This window comes from Miscanthus floridulus, chromosome 10 (assembly GCF_019320115.1).
Source record: "Miscanthus floridulus cultivar M001 chromosome 10, ASM1932011v1, whole genome shotgun sequence".
Taxonomy (NCBI): Eukaryota; Viridiplantae; Streptophyta; class Magnoliopsida; order Poales; family Poaceae; genus Miscanthus; species Miscanthus floridulus.
Window position 1 is genome coordinate 56,255,707 of NC_089589.1, and position 17,313 is coordinate 56,273,019.

At 41.4% G+C, this 17,313-nt stretch overlaps 1 non-coding gene across 1 annotated transcript; it reads right to left on the reverse strand.

Moving 5' to 3' along the window:
• Positions 1 to 16,585: 16,585 nt before the first annotated feature.
• On the reverse strand, positions 16,586 to 16,694 carry LOC136490377 (small nucleolar RNA R71). Its single transcript, XR_010767668.1, has one exon. It is a non-coding gene; the product is annotated as a small nucleolar RNA R71 (small nucleolar RNA).
• Between the last annotated feature and the right edge of the window lie 619 nt (positions 16,695 to 17,313).

The following is a 17,313-nucleotide window of genomic DNA, read 5'->3' on the forward strand; positions in this document are numbered from 1 at the left end:
ACAAGTTCTGGAAGAGTCCCCGGTTGTCACGGGATTTGGTAATTGTGGTACTGATCCAGAACCTGAGATCGTCAACGAAGGCAAGCCCCGGTTTATGCATTAAACCATTACCTTGTTTACTTTGAAAAGTTTATCACCTATGTTACTTATTGCATTAAGTTGCTTAATTCAAATGTTACCTACTTGATGCATTGCCTACCTTGTTAATTGTTTACCATCCTTGAAGATGTTTTCTTTTACAAAGGCGTAGAATGCTTAGTATGCTTATTGGTAGGCTTTCAAAGTAAAAGTTTCGATATAATCAAAGATGGCATACTGGCCAAAGAAAGAAAGAAGGTAGAATGAATTAGAGACTAGTCAGGTAACTTATCTTGAATGTTGGGTAATGTTGCCGACTATGTCGCTTAAAGGCCACTCATTGTGGATCTTCTGAACGAGACACTTTGTAGTACTGGTCACATACTCTGGTAAGCCTACTTCGGCTAATCCGATACTAAGACGAATGCCCACGCACTAGGAGTGGAGAGATGGTAGGAGTAGCGTGTACCCTCGTGGCTGGAATGTGGCCAGATTTGAGGTGTGCTGTGCTCTCGGGTGGCGTTGAGACGGCTTAGTATAGGAGGATTCGGTAGCGAGGTTGATATATGCAAGATTAAGTTCTACATATGTCGTGTGATAAGGAATCCCCAGCTAGGACTTGAATCAATTTGAATTGCCGGTGCTCCATGGATATGGAGACTCAATTCATTATAGAAGCAATGCAGTACTAGTGAATTACTAAAATATGAGAAAAGAATGGAATGAGAAGGAATGGAATATGGGAAGTGTACATTTAGTTGAGATAATGAACTAAATGGACTTAGGGGTAAAACTTGAAAATAGGATAAGAATAGTAAGCTTTTGGCAAAGAACTTTGAATCTTGCTACATCCTTACCTTGCGCCAACCCCTGCATCTCTAAAAGTCTTCCACCCCTATTACGTCAGGTTAGTCTTGTTGAGTACTTTTGTACTCAGGGTTTGTTAACCCTTGTTGCAGGTGAGTCGCATGCATAGGCTTGTTTTGGTCCCTGCTGCATGTCTATGTTTGAAGTCAATGACGATGAGGAGTGATGAATGGCCTTTGGACAAGGCACTAGTTTGTATGATAAATAAAGTTAATGTAATATTATCCTGCTACTATGGTTGTATGACACTTATGGTATTGTAAGTTTGAAAACAACTGGTTTGTAAACTATGTTATCTTAAGACTTTCGCTATCTTTACTCTGATGTATATATTTGAATAAACTGTTGTAATCTACAATGTCTGTGATTGGGATCCTGTTTGAAAAGAGAATCGTGGATGATTTGGGTTTCCCGAGGACACCCGACAGACCTGTTGAGTTGTTGGGAACTCGTGTACACTATCCGAGGTTTGTTAAGACAATGATAGGTGCATGTGGGCCTGATTTCTTGGGAGGTTCTGCCACACTTGATCCAGTTTGAATCTCCCAAGGAAGGACTGCATTATGACCATACACAAGTTCATAAGGGGATGTTTTAATCGATCCATGATAGGCCATCCTATATGCCCATAGAGCCTCATTAAGCGTTGAATGCCACTTCTTTGTGTATTCCTCAATCTTTCTCTTAATCAGCTTAATGATAATCTGATTGGACGCCTCTGCCTAGCCATTAGCCTAAGCATAGTAAGGAGAAGAATTTAACAACTTAATTCCCATACTAGCAGCAAAATCTCTGAACTCTTCTGACATGAACATTGTCCCTTGATCGGTAGTGATAGTTTGATGAATCCCAAAACGATATACAATATGCTCCTTGACAAAATCAACCATGTTCTTTGAGGTTACCATCTCCAAAGGAATTGCCTCAACCCACTTAGTGAAGTAATCCGTCCCTACCAATATGAACTTACGTCCTTTACTTGAGGGCGGAAAAACCTAGCCAATTAAATCAATTCCCTAACCTCAAAATGACCATGGTTTGATTATTGGATTCATAGCCAATGCAGGTGATTTCTAGACATTACCAAAACATTGACAGTCCTGGCACCTCTTATAATATTCAAAATAGTCTTCCAGTATTATTGGCTAGAAATATCTATTTCTACGAATAATCCATTTCATCTTATAAGCCGATTGATGAGCTTCACATACCCCTTCATGTACTTCACCCATCAACACTTTAGCTTCCTCTTGATTTAAGCATTTAAGCAACACCCCATCGACTATTTTGTAATATAGTTGATCATCTAGTAAAACATACTTAGTATTTTTATACCTTAGCTTCCTAGTAACCTTCTGTGATGGATTCCTAAGGTAATCGGCTATTTCAACTCTCCAATCATTATATGAGGTTTCATTACTTAAAACCTCTTGAAACACTCGATATCCTGATGCACTTTGAGCTAAATGATTAGCCTCTTGATTCTGTGCTCTTGGAATATGTTGAAGAGACATGAGGAAATTCCCTAAGCAACTTTTGACACTCATCATAATATCCCTTCAGAGTATCTTCTTTACATTCATATAGGCCAATCAACTGATTAATAATTAACTGTGAATCTCCAAATACTTCAATTACCTCGGCCTTTACTTCATGAAGGAGTTAAAGCCCCTTAAGAATAGCCTCATATTCCGCTTGGTTGTTGGTAATCATTGGTTCAGTTGGAAGAGCAAACTCAAAACTTGCCCCCTGAGGTGAAATAATAACAATACCAATGCCACCACATTGCTTACATGATAATCCATCAAAGAATAACATCTAGGGTACTAGCTCTACATAGCCAACACTTGGCTTGTGATGCTGGGTAACAAAATCGGCTATTACTTGCCCCTTGACCGCTTTAGCCGATTTGTACCTCAAGTCGAATTCTGACAACGCGGGAATCCACTTCCCTATCCTTCCATTTAATATTGGCATTGATAGCATGTGCTTAATCACATCAGTCTTGGAGACAACTGTACACTCAGCCGATAACAAGCAGTGTCGTAACTTAGTGCAAGAGAAATATAAGCACAAGCATTACTTTTTGACAGGAGAATATCTTGTCTCTGGATCCAAAACCCTTCTGCTTAGATAGAAAACAAACCGTTCTTTCCCTTTGAATTGTTGAATCAAGGCCGATCCAATCGTTTGGTCATCGGCTGATACGTACAACTTAAAAGGTTTACCTTGCTGAGGAGGAACCAACATAGGTGGACACTTCATGTATTCTTTTATCTCCTCAAACGCTTTTTGTTGTGGGTCACCCCACTTAAATTCTTGATCACTTTTCAACTTCAACAAGGGAGAAAATGGCAGAACTCTTTCTGACAAATTTGAAATAAACCTTCTGATAAAATTAACCTTACCAAGAAAAGATTGTAACTCTGTTTTAGTAGTCGGGGGCACTGCCTCATCAATTGCTTTCATACTTTTTTTGATCAACTTCGATTCCTCTCTCGTGGACCATAAAACCCAAAAATTATTCAGCTGATACTCCAAAGGCACACTTATTGGGATTCATCTTTAGACCATGCTTTCGTGTGCATTCCAAAGTTTCTCGTAAATCAACTAGATGTTCTTTGTATCCCTTAGATTTTACCATCACATCGTCAATGTAGATTTCAACAATCCTACCGATCAACTTATTAAAAATATAATTCATCGCCCTCTGGTAAGTTGCACCAGCATTTTTCAAACCAAAGGTCATCATAACCCATTCAAATAAACTGATTACGCCAGGGCACCTAAAAGCCGTCTTTGCTATATCTTCCTTAGCCATAAAAATTTGATTATACCCTGCATTGCCATCCATGAAACTAATGAACTTGTGCCCGACTACTGTGTCTACCAACATATCGGCTATCGGCATCAGATAACCGTCCATGGGTGTAGCCTTGTTCAGATCCCTAAAATCAATGCAAACTCTTAACTTCCCATTTTTCTTATACATGGGAACAACATTCGATATCCACTCTGCATATCGGCATGGTCGGATAAATTTCGCTTCCAGTAACCTTTCAGTCTCCATTTTGATATCATCGAGAACATTTTGGTTGAACCTCCTTGAAGCTTGTTTAAACAACCAATATCTAGGTTTGATTGGCAACCGATGCTCAACAATCGATCGATCTAGACCAGGCATTTCATAGTACTCACAAGCAAAACAATCTTTAAATTCCTTTAATAAACTTACTAACTCTTGCTTATACTCAGGATCCAACTTGGCATTTACATACGTCGGCCTAGACCTATCTCCAAAACCAATATCTATTTCCTCTAATTCATCGGCCGATGTAAAGCCATGTTCGAGTTTGCCATCTGTACCATCTATTGGATTATCCATTAAAACAAATTTTCAAAGCCGACTGCTTGGATCGGCTTTCATTACTGATCTTAATGAAGCCTCCTTCCCATAGCTTGCTAGAAAAACACTCAAAGTCTTCTAGCTCCCAAAATACTGGATCGGCTGTTGCGATAATCACAGATTCATCAGCGCGAACCAGCTCAACATCATCTCCATGCCATTGAATCAAACACTGATGTATGGTCGATGGTACACAACAATTTGCTTGAATCCAATCACGATCGAGGAGTAGACTATATGAACTTTTTCCATTGATGACGAAGAATGTGGTGAGCAGAGTCTTACTCCCGATTGTTAGTTCGATGTTCATTGCCCCCTGGGTCTTAGATGCATTACCCCCAAAATCCTTAAGCATCATGTCGGTCTGAATTAGATCTCCTGGTCCCTTGCAAAGTTTACGAAAGGTGGTGTAAGGAATAAGATTGATAGAAGCACCTCCATCCACCAACATCTTGTTCATCGGCTTCTCATCAACAAAACCTTTTACATATAAAGCCTTTAAGTGCCGATGCTTGACTGGTTTATTGAATATAGCCTGCTGTATAATTGTCAACTTGGCAACTATCTCCTCATACTCCGATTTATTGAAATCTGAGTAAACTTCTTGATCTACTGGAGCTCTGAATTCTGATGGCAATAGAAAAGCCATTTGAATATTAGCCGATGGTTGTCTTCTATCGGCTATTTGCTTAGCACGCCACACTTGAGGTCTACCAAATGCTTGAGCCTATTCCAGTTCTTTGTTCCTTAGCCATTGCACTCTTCTTTTCTAGCTTCTTGTCAGACCTCCTAAACACCATTGGCCTTCCTACCAAACATATTCTTCTTCATTACTCTCTTCTTCATGATCATTCTAGTTTTGATCGACAACTCGCTTTCCTAACCGATCATGAACACTTCTATTTTTTAAGCGCTGATCCATGTTATTATGATAATACTCATCTTGAGCATGGATAGAATGGCGGTTGGTTTGAGATTGCCTGAACTCCCAATATTGCTCGCTACACTCCAGACAGTTATTTTTGGTAGACAATTTCAAACCTTCGTTCTAGCAATGTCTGAAGAAAGGACAATTCCAATGGGATTCAACTTGCTTTCTTTCATACCTCTCTTTTTCCTGTTGACGCTGGTATTCTTGCTCTTCTAACCAATGCTGATAATCCTTTTCCTTCTGCCGCTGCCATTTATTCAACAAAATTCGAGACGTAACACGCGGCTTTGTTGCCCCATCCTTTGATGTTTCTCTCTGCTCATATCAGCTCTTTTGTTGGTCACGCCGCCTTTTAATCTCTCTGTATTCATCAGCCAATATTTACATCTCGGGAACGACTGTTCCAGTTTCTCTTGATCTGGTTGATGTTAGGACCTTAGTCTTTCCTTTGAGCAGCCTAGCATCGACCATGTTTTAATCTCTTGGGAAAGGATTATCATCAACTTTCATCTTCTGAGGCGTATCAAATTTGAGCCTTCCTTGCTGAATAGCCCTCTGTATATGTTGCCGGAAAACTCTGCATTCATTAGTAGAATGAGATGTAGCATTATGAAACTTGTAGAACTTCTTATTCTTCAACTGATTAGGGACAACATAACATGATTATCGGGCAACTTGATCTGTCCCTTCTCAAGCAAGAAATCGAAAAGTTTGTCTGACTTTGTAACGTCGAAATCGTAGCTCTCTTCGACTCCTCTTCCCCAAGGATTTGGCACCATTACTGTCTTCTTACCCCCAATTCCATTTAGCCATAGCAACCTCTTGTTCTTCATCGTCTTCATAGCCGTCATCGACTGAATATGGATTACAGGCTTTGGCCATTGTGGTACTTTTCTGGAATCAGGTATCTCTGCGCACATTCTGGAACTGGCTATTGAGCGCTGCCACTCATTGAGCCAATTGACCCAAGTTATCAAACTCTTGTTCCAACAACTTCTCTCTCCATGTTGGGAACATTCCTTGAATGGCCAAAGCAGCTAGCTAATCATTAGCCAAGTTTAATGAGAAGCACAAATTTCTAGTCTCTCGAAACCTCTAAAGAAACTTGGTGCCCGATTCATTAGTTCTCTGCCTTATAGTTGTCAAATCGGTAATCTTCTTTTCTCCTGTCCCAGTGTAAAAATATGTATGAAACTTCTTCTCTAGGTTAGCCCAATTGACAATGGAGTTAACTAGCAGTGATGAAAACCAAGTGAAGGCTAGCCCTAACAGGGACAAGGCGAAGAAACGAACTCGATGGGCCTCTTCAATGGTTACTTGGCATAACTGTGTAAGATACCGACTGACATGTTCTATTGTGCTTGTGCTATCTTGGTTAGTGAACTTAGCAAACTCTGGGAGCCTATAATTTGTAGAAAGAGTGACCAAATCATATCATTCTAGACATGGGTGTTTCTACGAGAAGGTCTGCCCTTTTGACTTCAAACCGAACTGATTCTTCATCATCTCGATCACTCTCAGCAACAACTCATCAGCATTTGAATTTGGATTTCTCTGCAACTGCTGACCCATCTGTGGATTAAAATTCCGGGTACCTTTGTATCCTGAATTTGGAATCATGTGAAGAGTATTATAATCCATGCCATAATGATATCCTTGTGGAATTTCTATCTGCTGGGTCCTTTGCTGGTTTGCTGCTTCAAGTCTCTGGTTAAAGACGTTAGGATCTATATCTCTATGGATCCTTTGAATTAATGGTGCTATTTTTTGAGCCGATGATGGTATGTGGCCTGATGTGCCAAAATTAACCATCTGGTTTTGACCTTGCCCCACCGGCTATTGCACATGCTGCACTGACGACCTAGGATTATACTATATCTGATTCATAGTAGCACCTTGAACTTGCTCAGATGAACTCTGAACTACCTGGACATCATCATTACCAGTTGGTGCTGCTTCTTGATGGCTAGTACTAGCTTGATTAGTCCCCTAAGTCGATAGATGTGGAATATTTTAATAAGCCAGCCCAACCTGGTCAACTAGAAACTCATGAAACACCTCTTTCATGGTATTGTGGAAAGTGTTCAAGAAAACTTCATTATGGTTTGATATAGCATCATGAATAGATTTGTTTACAGGTTCCATGAAGAAATGCCTGCCTTTAGCTTCATCTGCATCTGTCTACCCATGCAACAAAACTCTTGGTAGTGGATATTTCTAAACAATTGTATTGTCACATGTCTTGGTGTAGGACAATAAACACTTGTTCTGAAATTCTTCTATAGCTTTGCTGAAGACATATTTATCTCCATCAGGTAGGTCTTCATAAGGTACCATAAGGATGTCGTTGTTGTTGTAAGCCGCCATGACGATTGTTGGGTCCCACCGAGCATGCCAAGAATGTGTGTCAGCACGAAAATGTGGGCGTGTCATGCCAAGCACACAAGAAAGCCAGAAGGATCTGCTTGATGGATCTAGAGATCCGCTTGGCTTCAACGCAGGGATAACCGATCCTGCATATTCCTCCTGAGGCATGCCAGTCAATTTGACCCTGCAATTGACAAGGAGAGAAAGTTTATCAGTAATTTAAGGTGGAACATGCCGGTCTATGCCCAGATAGTTCCAAGTGTGCCGCTTTGTGAGCAGCCAGACGTGAAAAGCGACTGAATAGCTGATACGCACAAAAATCGGATGTTACGGACTATAAAGCTCATGGGTAGCGATTAATTTCATATTGACATGTACAATACTCGTAGATGTAAATAAGATCATGAGCTAGATAGATGTTACCAGTATAAAGCATTGAGCCGATGAATCTTTCAAGAAAGGATATAGCATGCGAACAAATCGACTATCTGATACGAATGGACCTACAAACGCTCTGAATCTAATCTATTACCACCAACAGTGAGGTTCGATCGGATCGATGGTAGCTATGATGATAGTAACAAACTAAAACCAAAGAATCCATAAGAACATCCATACTTCGACAGGCTTTCCGAAAGACATGTTATTTGTGAAGGCTTGGATGAATCGGCTAAAATAGCCGATTCAGGTGAAGAGAACTACAGCGTGTGAACAATCGATTATTTCACATGAACAGACCTATGGACTCATCAGACCTAACTTGCTATCTCTAATACTGGGATTCGACTAGATCGATGCAACCGTGATAAAGACAACAAATCAAACCTTTACTATAAACAGATCTATTCATGCTTAACAGAATCATGTAAACACACTGTAGGCGTTAAAGCATAGGCGATCGGCTATTTAGCCAATGCAAGCATAGCAAACAGTTAAGGTCACGCCTGATCGAGAACAAATCTACCAACTAGCAGCCTCCAATCTAAAGTGCTATCAGTGGGGATCGACCAGATCATTACAGCCATAATAGTGAACCGTAGATCAGATTTAACTAGCCAACAAACCTCTTCAAGATCATTCGTGCCTTAACCGTGTACTATGCGCGATCAAGATCGAAGTAGAACAGTCGATAAAACATAACCTATCATTTAAAGTAAGAAATATCGTGTTGTAGCAAAGCAAATGACAGACTAAAAGGATATGAGGCCGATATAGATCGATCTTGACCGGGCATGTTGATGTTGCTGCAAACTAATAACGATAAAAATATCAGCAAGATCGGTAACTTAATGAATCTACCCAAAGGTTGCCACTCTTAGGTAGAGCCCATAACTTGACCTTAATCTAATTCAAGCAGTGGAGGTCGACCGGATCGATGCAGTCGTACTTGAACTAGACAAGAGTCGATAACTAGCTTATACTAGAGCCGCAGTGGAGGTCAACCGGATCGATGGAGCTGTACGAATAGAAGTATAAGCCATGACGATACTTACAGACAAGCTAGAGGTCGGTCGGACCAATGCAGCCCTACTCACTGAAGAACTCACCGAGATCTACTCTACTCCTACTCCTAAGAGATGGCCGGAGCCAAAAAAGTAAGTAACTTGTATTTGATTGATTGTGCATACTTTACAATAGCCGGGGTCCAATATTTATATTCGGAACCTACGCATGAATCCTACTCAAGCATGACTCATTACAATCTTTGGCATAAAAGAAAACATTCCTAATTTAAGATAACTTGGACCCTAATCTTTCCGTTTTTGTAGAGTCCAACATGTTTTTCTTGACGCCAACCGTAGCTTTTATCGTTATCTACTCGCGCTATCTGAAGATAGCCGATTCCAATGCTACATTTGAATCAGTTGATACCAACCTTTATGCAATCGAATCCTTAATGACATGATCTTGGGAGCTTTCGAGTTCCTGCAATTCTTCTTCCCAAATTTTGGTGTAAATAGTAACCCCATCGCTATCTACATATCCTTGGTTCATTCTCTACAGTAGAGCACCCATCATAAAAGGAATTTGGGTACCTCTTCCTTCGTGTCCATGTTTAGATCCGGTCTTGTCATCATGGTCACGGAGCTAGTGTGGCCAACGTTGACAAAGGGGTAACAGATCTGGCTCTAGCTAGGGTTCAGATTTGGTCGGTCGGGGCAGGTGCTGAGGTAGGGGATCCGGATCTGGCTTGTACCATCATCGAGACTAGGGTTCGGAAATGTATGAGAGAGGGTGTGTCTAGGGAGTGGAGAGGAAGTTGAGCTGCTCTACCGATGGCGCCTAGGGTCCAGAGTGGGGTGATAGAGGGGGTGGCTAGAGAGTGGGGAGGGAGGCCATGGGACTAGGATTTGGAACTAGAGGAGAGACGGTGTGGCTGGAGAATGGAGATGGAGGCAGAGATGGTGACTCTTTGTGCTTTTAGGTGGCCATCACATTATCACAAAGGCCCTTGTCTGAAATCGATGGCATGCTAAACCTATTTTCTAGGCGGAGGGCAAAAGAGAGACATCTAATTTTTGGTGCGTGTTGGCGGGACTGCTCGACGTGGTGCGAAATCAAATTTTCGGGGCATGTTGGCGGGACTGCTCGGTGCGGTCCTCAACAGAGACCAAAATTTATTCCATGTTTTAATAGGAAATGATTATGACAAAATATTACTTACCTAATATCTATCTTTTCATTATTTTTCCTGTGCACCTGTTTATATGTCCGATGAGTTAGTTGTTGCCTTTTTGGTTTTTTCATAATAATATCAATAAACATGAAACTAAAAGAGGATGATAATAAATAATTAAAAAGATGCATGAATTTGACACTTAAAAATTACCAAAAAATAAATAAAAATAAGCCTACTCGTTGTAGCTTGTTGCGCTGCATCTGGCGATTATTATTTTTTATTTGTGTGACTACATCTGCGGCTGTTTGGACTAAGGCCTATAATTTGGAAACAAGAGGAAGACAGGCCTAGGGATGGAAAACCATCCATAAATAACTAAATGGGTTACTGATATCCCCATGGATTTCCCATCCTAGAAAAAGTCACATATTCTAAGGGGATTTGAGTTTCTAGAGAAAGAGAAAAAACATCCTCCTCCTCGCTAGTGCTCTGGCGATTCGCTAGATGAGTCACAGCACTCCGGATCTTCCTCCTCCTCACTAGAGTTGCAGTCGGTGCTATACTTTGCCATCATTCGAGTACGTTCCCATTGCTCGTCGCGTTACTACTCGAATCGCTAGTGTAGTAGTCGAGGGGTTGACGTGTTTTCCTGCTCTAATAACGAGAAAGTCTGCAGCTCTGTGTATTTAACGCGTCGGACTTTCTCATCATCAGAATAGGAACATGCGCCCACCCCTTGACTACTACTCTGACTGCTCATATTCTGAATCTATTTTATTAGTAATTTGTAATGCTATGGGAACTCACGTCTTTTAACGTTTGTTAGCATCTACGTCGAGTATAAATATCCTTCCTGGTCTCTTTTACTTTCCACTTGCAAGTTGCTAGCCAAAGAAATGAGGCAGTGTTACAACTTCATTAGCAGCTGTTGCCCATAGAACTACAGTGAGCATCCTTGTTGAGGTGAGTTTTAGTTTCTTTGTCATTTTATTCTAGTCAGGATCAAGATCTCAATTGAGGCTAAGATGTGGCCTAGGCAATATTCTGTTGCTTTGTACTGGTTCTTGCTTGTTCTAGGTGTAGTGTTTTTTCATATGTGTTTTTCTAATGATTTTGCCATGTGTTTTTTTGTTCTGTATATAGAGAGATGTCGTTGTACCACAACACCCATGTTTACTCCACCAACAAGCTTGCACTTTGGTGGCTAGGAGTGTCGCCAGGTATCATAGAAGGGGTGCTTGTTGCTTGGGGATGCCATGTTCATCAACAGCCCCGACTGATCGTTGTTGAAGCTGCAGTTCGTTATATGCTTGGTAAAGATTGCTTTGTTACAATTGTCGAAGACAATGATAGTGGCAAGATTTTTGTCTGTGCTAGGAATTTCGAGCAAATGAAAAGACTTAGTAGTGTTACTGTGTTTGTGGGAGGAGACTCTGTCATCTTCACTCATGTTGATCGACTGAATGCAATTTGTCAACCGTCTGACATGAGTCCCCTTAGAAAGATGAGATGTTTTAGACATTAGAGATTAGAGAAATACTATGTAATGTACTTTTGTATATAAAGCAATGAAGTTATTATGTTGGTCCAACTATATTTATCTTCCTTTATTTCTTTCATTCTTCATATACTTCGGTTGATTCTTATTACATTGAGTTTTTTTATTTGGTCACATTTGACAATTCTGACTCCTCGATTTGGGATGGAGGGAGCAGTTGAATTCAGATTTGGGCTGATCGCAACCGTCAAAGGATGGATGCACAGCCGTTGAAATGTTTGTGTACCCTATAGATAGATCGAACATCTAAAAGTTTCACTAGTCGGACACTAGTGGAGCGATAAGGTTTATCACAGAAGGTCCGGTGGTTTGAAATCGTGACTACCTAGATAGTATTGATGAATGATGTGCGGCGTCCATTTTCGTCTTGTAGGCTCTTGGATTCCCACACAGGCATGCACGCATGGGTGGCGTCAGCAGGCAGTTCCAGCAGGGACGCCGCCTCGCTGCCCGTCGCATTAATGTGATAGGGTGAAGCCAAACCACCCACCCACGCAAACATGTTAGTGGTCGTGGGTCGTGGGGTGGTTCCATGGGTTATCTGTTGCCTTTTGCGATCATCCATCTAACTTCCCACCCCAGATCTCCACCTTCCATCCCAAAGTTTTTGCCCTCCACCCTACTGCACCCTTTGTGCCGCCGATGCCTCCTGCGAGGACCATGACCAATGTAGTGGACGGAGTCATCCGTCGACCGCAAGGCATTCGACGAGCTACGACTGAACGCAGTGATCCCAAGGCCGCCGATGCGATCAGGTGGAGAGTCCCGATGAAAACCGAAGTGGAGCCGAGGTCGGAGGAGAATGAGGTCGTGTCTTTCACCCATTTCCACTGTTTTGGGTTCAGGGTGCCGGCACACTGTTGGTATTTATTGACTTGTTACTTGATTTAAGTAGCCACCTATTATATGCCTCCAACTCTTAGCATTACTTGTACTTGGTTGTGATCCTTAATGATGATGCCAGAGATGCTTATTGGTATTACCTAGCATCACTACAAGAATGATACTAAGTAGTTCTTCATTATTTCATGTGACTAGATAGAAGAATATATATATGAAAAGGATCTGCAAGCACATAGATAATTATACCATTGTAGCACTTCACCCGAGAGTATTCCAGGTATCGTTATTTATATTTTTATCATAGGGAAGGTCTGGCATGGACACGTATTAACAAAAATTCTACTCACAACACGGGTAAATCATAGGATAAAATATGTATATGATAAGCATTGATCAATTATAAATATCACTCAGAGTACTCCTTTCTATGGCATTAGCATGGTTAAGTAGAATATTAGAAGAATAATTCCTTAGTCATTCTTAATTATAAGTCAAAGCATACATTGATTAGTGCAATTACACCTAGTAGTCATGGCTAAGATCATCTTTATATCTATACATAAGGGATATTACTAAGGAAGATTAAGAACATAGCATGTTCTTCCTTCATAACCGGACCCTACATGAGCCTATATTCGGGGAGTGGACTATAAAGCTGCCCCACCCATACTTGAACAACACTCGCAAGACTTTGTTCGTGAAGGTCCTCTACAAGCCCACAAACTAGGACTGCGCAGCCATCTATAGCCCGACCATGCGCCGCTGCTTGTAGTCATGCGCTCACTCAAAGTCCACTGGCACGTTCTTCGCCTCGCACAAAAAAAGACTGATGACAAAGAGGACAATGGTAACTTGCGACATCGTCGGTACGTTCTGAGTCTTGCGCGAGTGCTCACCAGATACTTCCCTTTGAGGTGGTACTTCTTCAAAATCACTGCAAAACTCTTTGGCTCCGTGATGGGCAGGGAGAGCTGACTACCACCAGCCTCGAAGCCATGTGGGTACTGCTTGTGGCAGGTGGTAAGGTCGAAGACCTTGACGTTAATATGTGATCAGCCATCATACCGCAATAAAAAGAGAACCCATCTTGGAGGTCGAGGGTGCGGGTGAAATGCTTCCATCCTCGGTGGAGGTACAAGTGACCGCCATCGGGGAACACCTCCACCTTCCACTAGGCCAGGCTCTGCTCATCGTCCACACAAAGCTCAAGTTTCCGTTGACCTCCGATGGCCTGGGCCATTGCAGCCGGTAGTTTCTGCAACATAGCCAAATAGAGGGACAAGTTTATTCCCAAAGGCAAACCCTAGCAGATCGGATTCAACACACAGAAAATGGGCACTTACTAATGTTTCTGCATACAATCCAGGAAGAAGGATCTTCATGCACTATAGGTCATTCTAGCTCGGTCCTGCCATGTCTTCTTACAGCCGCACCATGCCAACAAGGGAACTTGACAGTCTTGAGGAATCCATGCTGGTATGTCTCTGTTCTTGTTCTCCTCTTGTGGGCGCTTTCTTTTTCTGTGTTTCTGGTGTTGTCACAAATGCAAGGAGTGCACACACTATTGGGGCATCAGTGGAGGAGCTAACATGTAGTAAAAACTAGCACCGAGACTGACGTCGTCTCATCGGCATAAATGGAGAAGACATGCTCTATTATCATCAGTGTACGCTTGGGAACGTCAATACTCCTTGTTGACGGTAGCTAACAACCATTATAAACCATCAAAGAAACATGAATAAGGGCATAAATATGATCACCAACAAAGGTCTAGGGGTTTAAACTAATAAATTCCATGAGTTTTGGTGAATCCGTATTTTCTATAGGGTTTAACCAGAAAACTGTCAAGGTGGACCTACTTGTCAGATTTAATTGCGCATATCCACCGTGAAATGGACACTAGAAGGTTCTAGAGGACACCACGCCAAGGCAAAGAGGCAGAGGCTACCTAGCCGGCCCCACCTATAGGCCGCCCGGCCCCTGGGCCCACCTATCGTTCTCCGTGTTGCAATGTCGGTTCACCACGTCCTAGGTTGCATATACACCATTCCTTAAGTCAGTTTGATCCAAGGGCTCACGTTTGATGCGCTGGGCTATATATATACGAGCCCTTGCCACCCCCTGAGGCATCAAGTCATTTGAGAAGATAGAAACCCTAATCATCCTCAAAGCTCCATCAATTCTACGGCATAGCTAGTTAGGTAAGGTCTAGAGGGAGGCAAGCAGGCTTCACTTGGATTCCCAATCGTGTCAGGAGCGTGGTTTGGTATAATCCTTGTAACCCTCTCTTTTGTATCTCCATTATTTTTATATGCTTGCTACAATTGTTATGACAATATTAGTATTCATCTTATTCATGTTCTTTGTTATAATGTTCATCGTCTACTTTGATTATATATTTAGTATAGCTAATTTATCATTATATTTATGCATAAGTTCGCAAAGTGCTCACTCTAAAGTACAAAGGGTGAGTGGTCACATTGTGTAAGCGTGGTGCTTATATGTTGTTTACCTATGGATACACCCAATATTCCGGGCCATATGGTAGATCGTGGATGTGACACTCCCATTGATTCCTTTGTAGTCCACTCCCCGAATATAGGTATACAAGTAGGATCTAGTTACGAAGGAAGACAAGCTCTGTTCTTAATCTTCCTTAGCAATATCCCTTATGTGTAGATATAAAGCTGATCTTAGCCATGATTACTAGGTGTAATTGCACTATTCAATGTATGCTTTGACTTGTAATTTAGAATGACTTAGGAATTATTCCTCTAATATTCTACCTAACCATGCTAATGCCATAGAAAGGAGTACTCTGAGTGATTTATCATCATCATTGATCAATACTTTTCATATCTCTTATCCTATGACTTACCCCTATTATGAGTAGAATATTGGCTATGGTTTACTTCTCCATCAATGGTATAAGTTATCAATACATGTCCATGCTAGACCTTCCCTGTGGTAAAATATAAATAATGATACCTAGAATACTCCTGGGTGAAGTGCTATAATAGTATAATTATCTGTGCGCTTGCCGATTCCTTTTCATTCATATATCTTTATATTCTTTCTAGTCACATAAAATGATAAAGCACTACTTAGTATCATTCTAGTAGTGATGCTAGGCATTACCAACAAGCATCTCTAGCACTATCACTAGGGATGACAACCTAGTAAAGTAATGTTAGGAGATGTAGATAATTAATAGGTGGCTACTAAAACAAGTGACAAGTTAATAAATACCAACAAGCATTTCTGGCGCCGTTGCCGGGGAAGGTAGCTAGACAAAGGAAGTATTGATAAACTTATGCTTATTGATGTGATCGAGATAAACCACTAACCTCAGCTTAAAGAGGCTTACCCATGTTTTGTCTACTTGTGTATCTTATGCAGGGTAATGTATGATCGGTTTTAACCATTTGACAAATTACGTTGAAGATCCCAAAGCATTATTCAGGAGAACTAGAGCCAAACTCAAGAAAGTCTCAGCTTCAGAATTGGAAGACAACCGGATAAGGCGAAGCTTAACACCTAAATTTGAAGCCATGGCTGATAAGACTCTTCGTGAATTCTATGCTCCTACCACTGCGAACATCCGTACTGAACCTAATGTCAATATTGGAGACAATGGATTTGAGCTCAAGCCAGCTCTCATCAACATGGTGCAAGCTAGCTAGTTTTGTGGAAAGGCAAATGAAGATGCGAGTGCACATCTCCAACACTTCATGGAGATCTGTAGCACTTTCACCATCAAAGGAGTAACCAAGGATGCCATAATACTTTGCCTCTTCCCATTCTCACTCTTGGGGAAGGTGAAGCAGTGGTTCTACGCCAACAAAGATAGAAATACTACATGGGATAACTAGTCCACTGCCTTCCTAACCAAGTTCTTTCCCACGGGCAAGACCAATGCTCTGCGTGGGAGAATTTCAAGCTTTCAACAACAACATGATGAATCTATCCCTGAGGCATGGGAATGCTTTCAAGACTACATTACAGACTGTCCTCATTATGAGATGGAAAATTGGCTACTCATGCAGACCTTCTACCATGGGTTAACCAACAGTACCCATGAGACTATGGATGCTGCTGCCAGAGGTGCATTTCTATCACTCACACTTCCAGCTGCAATAGCTCTTGTAGAGAAGATGGCCTCCAACCAAGGTTGGAATGAAGAACGAGTTTTGACCCGCAAGAGGGGTGGATGTATGCATCGACTCAAGGAGGTAGATATGATGTCTGCCAAGATGGACCTACTGATGAAGAAGCTCGAAGACCGAGCTAATGTGAAGAAAGAAGTCATGCACATTCATGATTCCCGCATGACATGTGAAGATTGTGGAAACACTAGGCATTCAGGGAACAGCTACCCTAAAATTCATGAGGATGTGAACTTTGTCAATAACAACTACTATCATCCTCAACAAAATCAAGGATGGAACCAACAAGAGAGGCCGAAATACCAAAGTAACTACCAAGGTAACCCTCAAGATAACAATTATAATAACTTCAATCAACCACCCTTGAGAGAATTAATTGCTAGCCAATCTAGACTCATGGAAGGATTATCTAAGAAGGTAGCTACCAATGATAAAATTCTAGACAATATAAGTAATAGAATGGATAGCTTTGCTTCT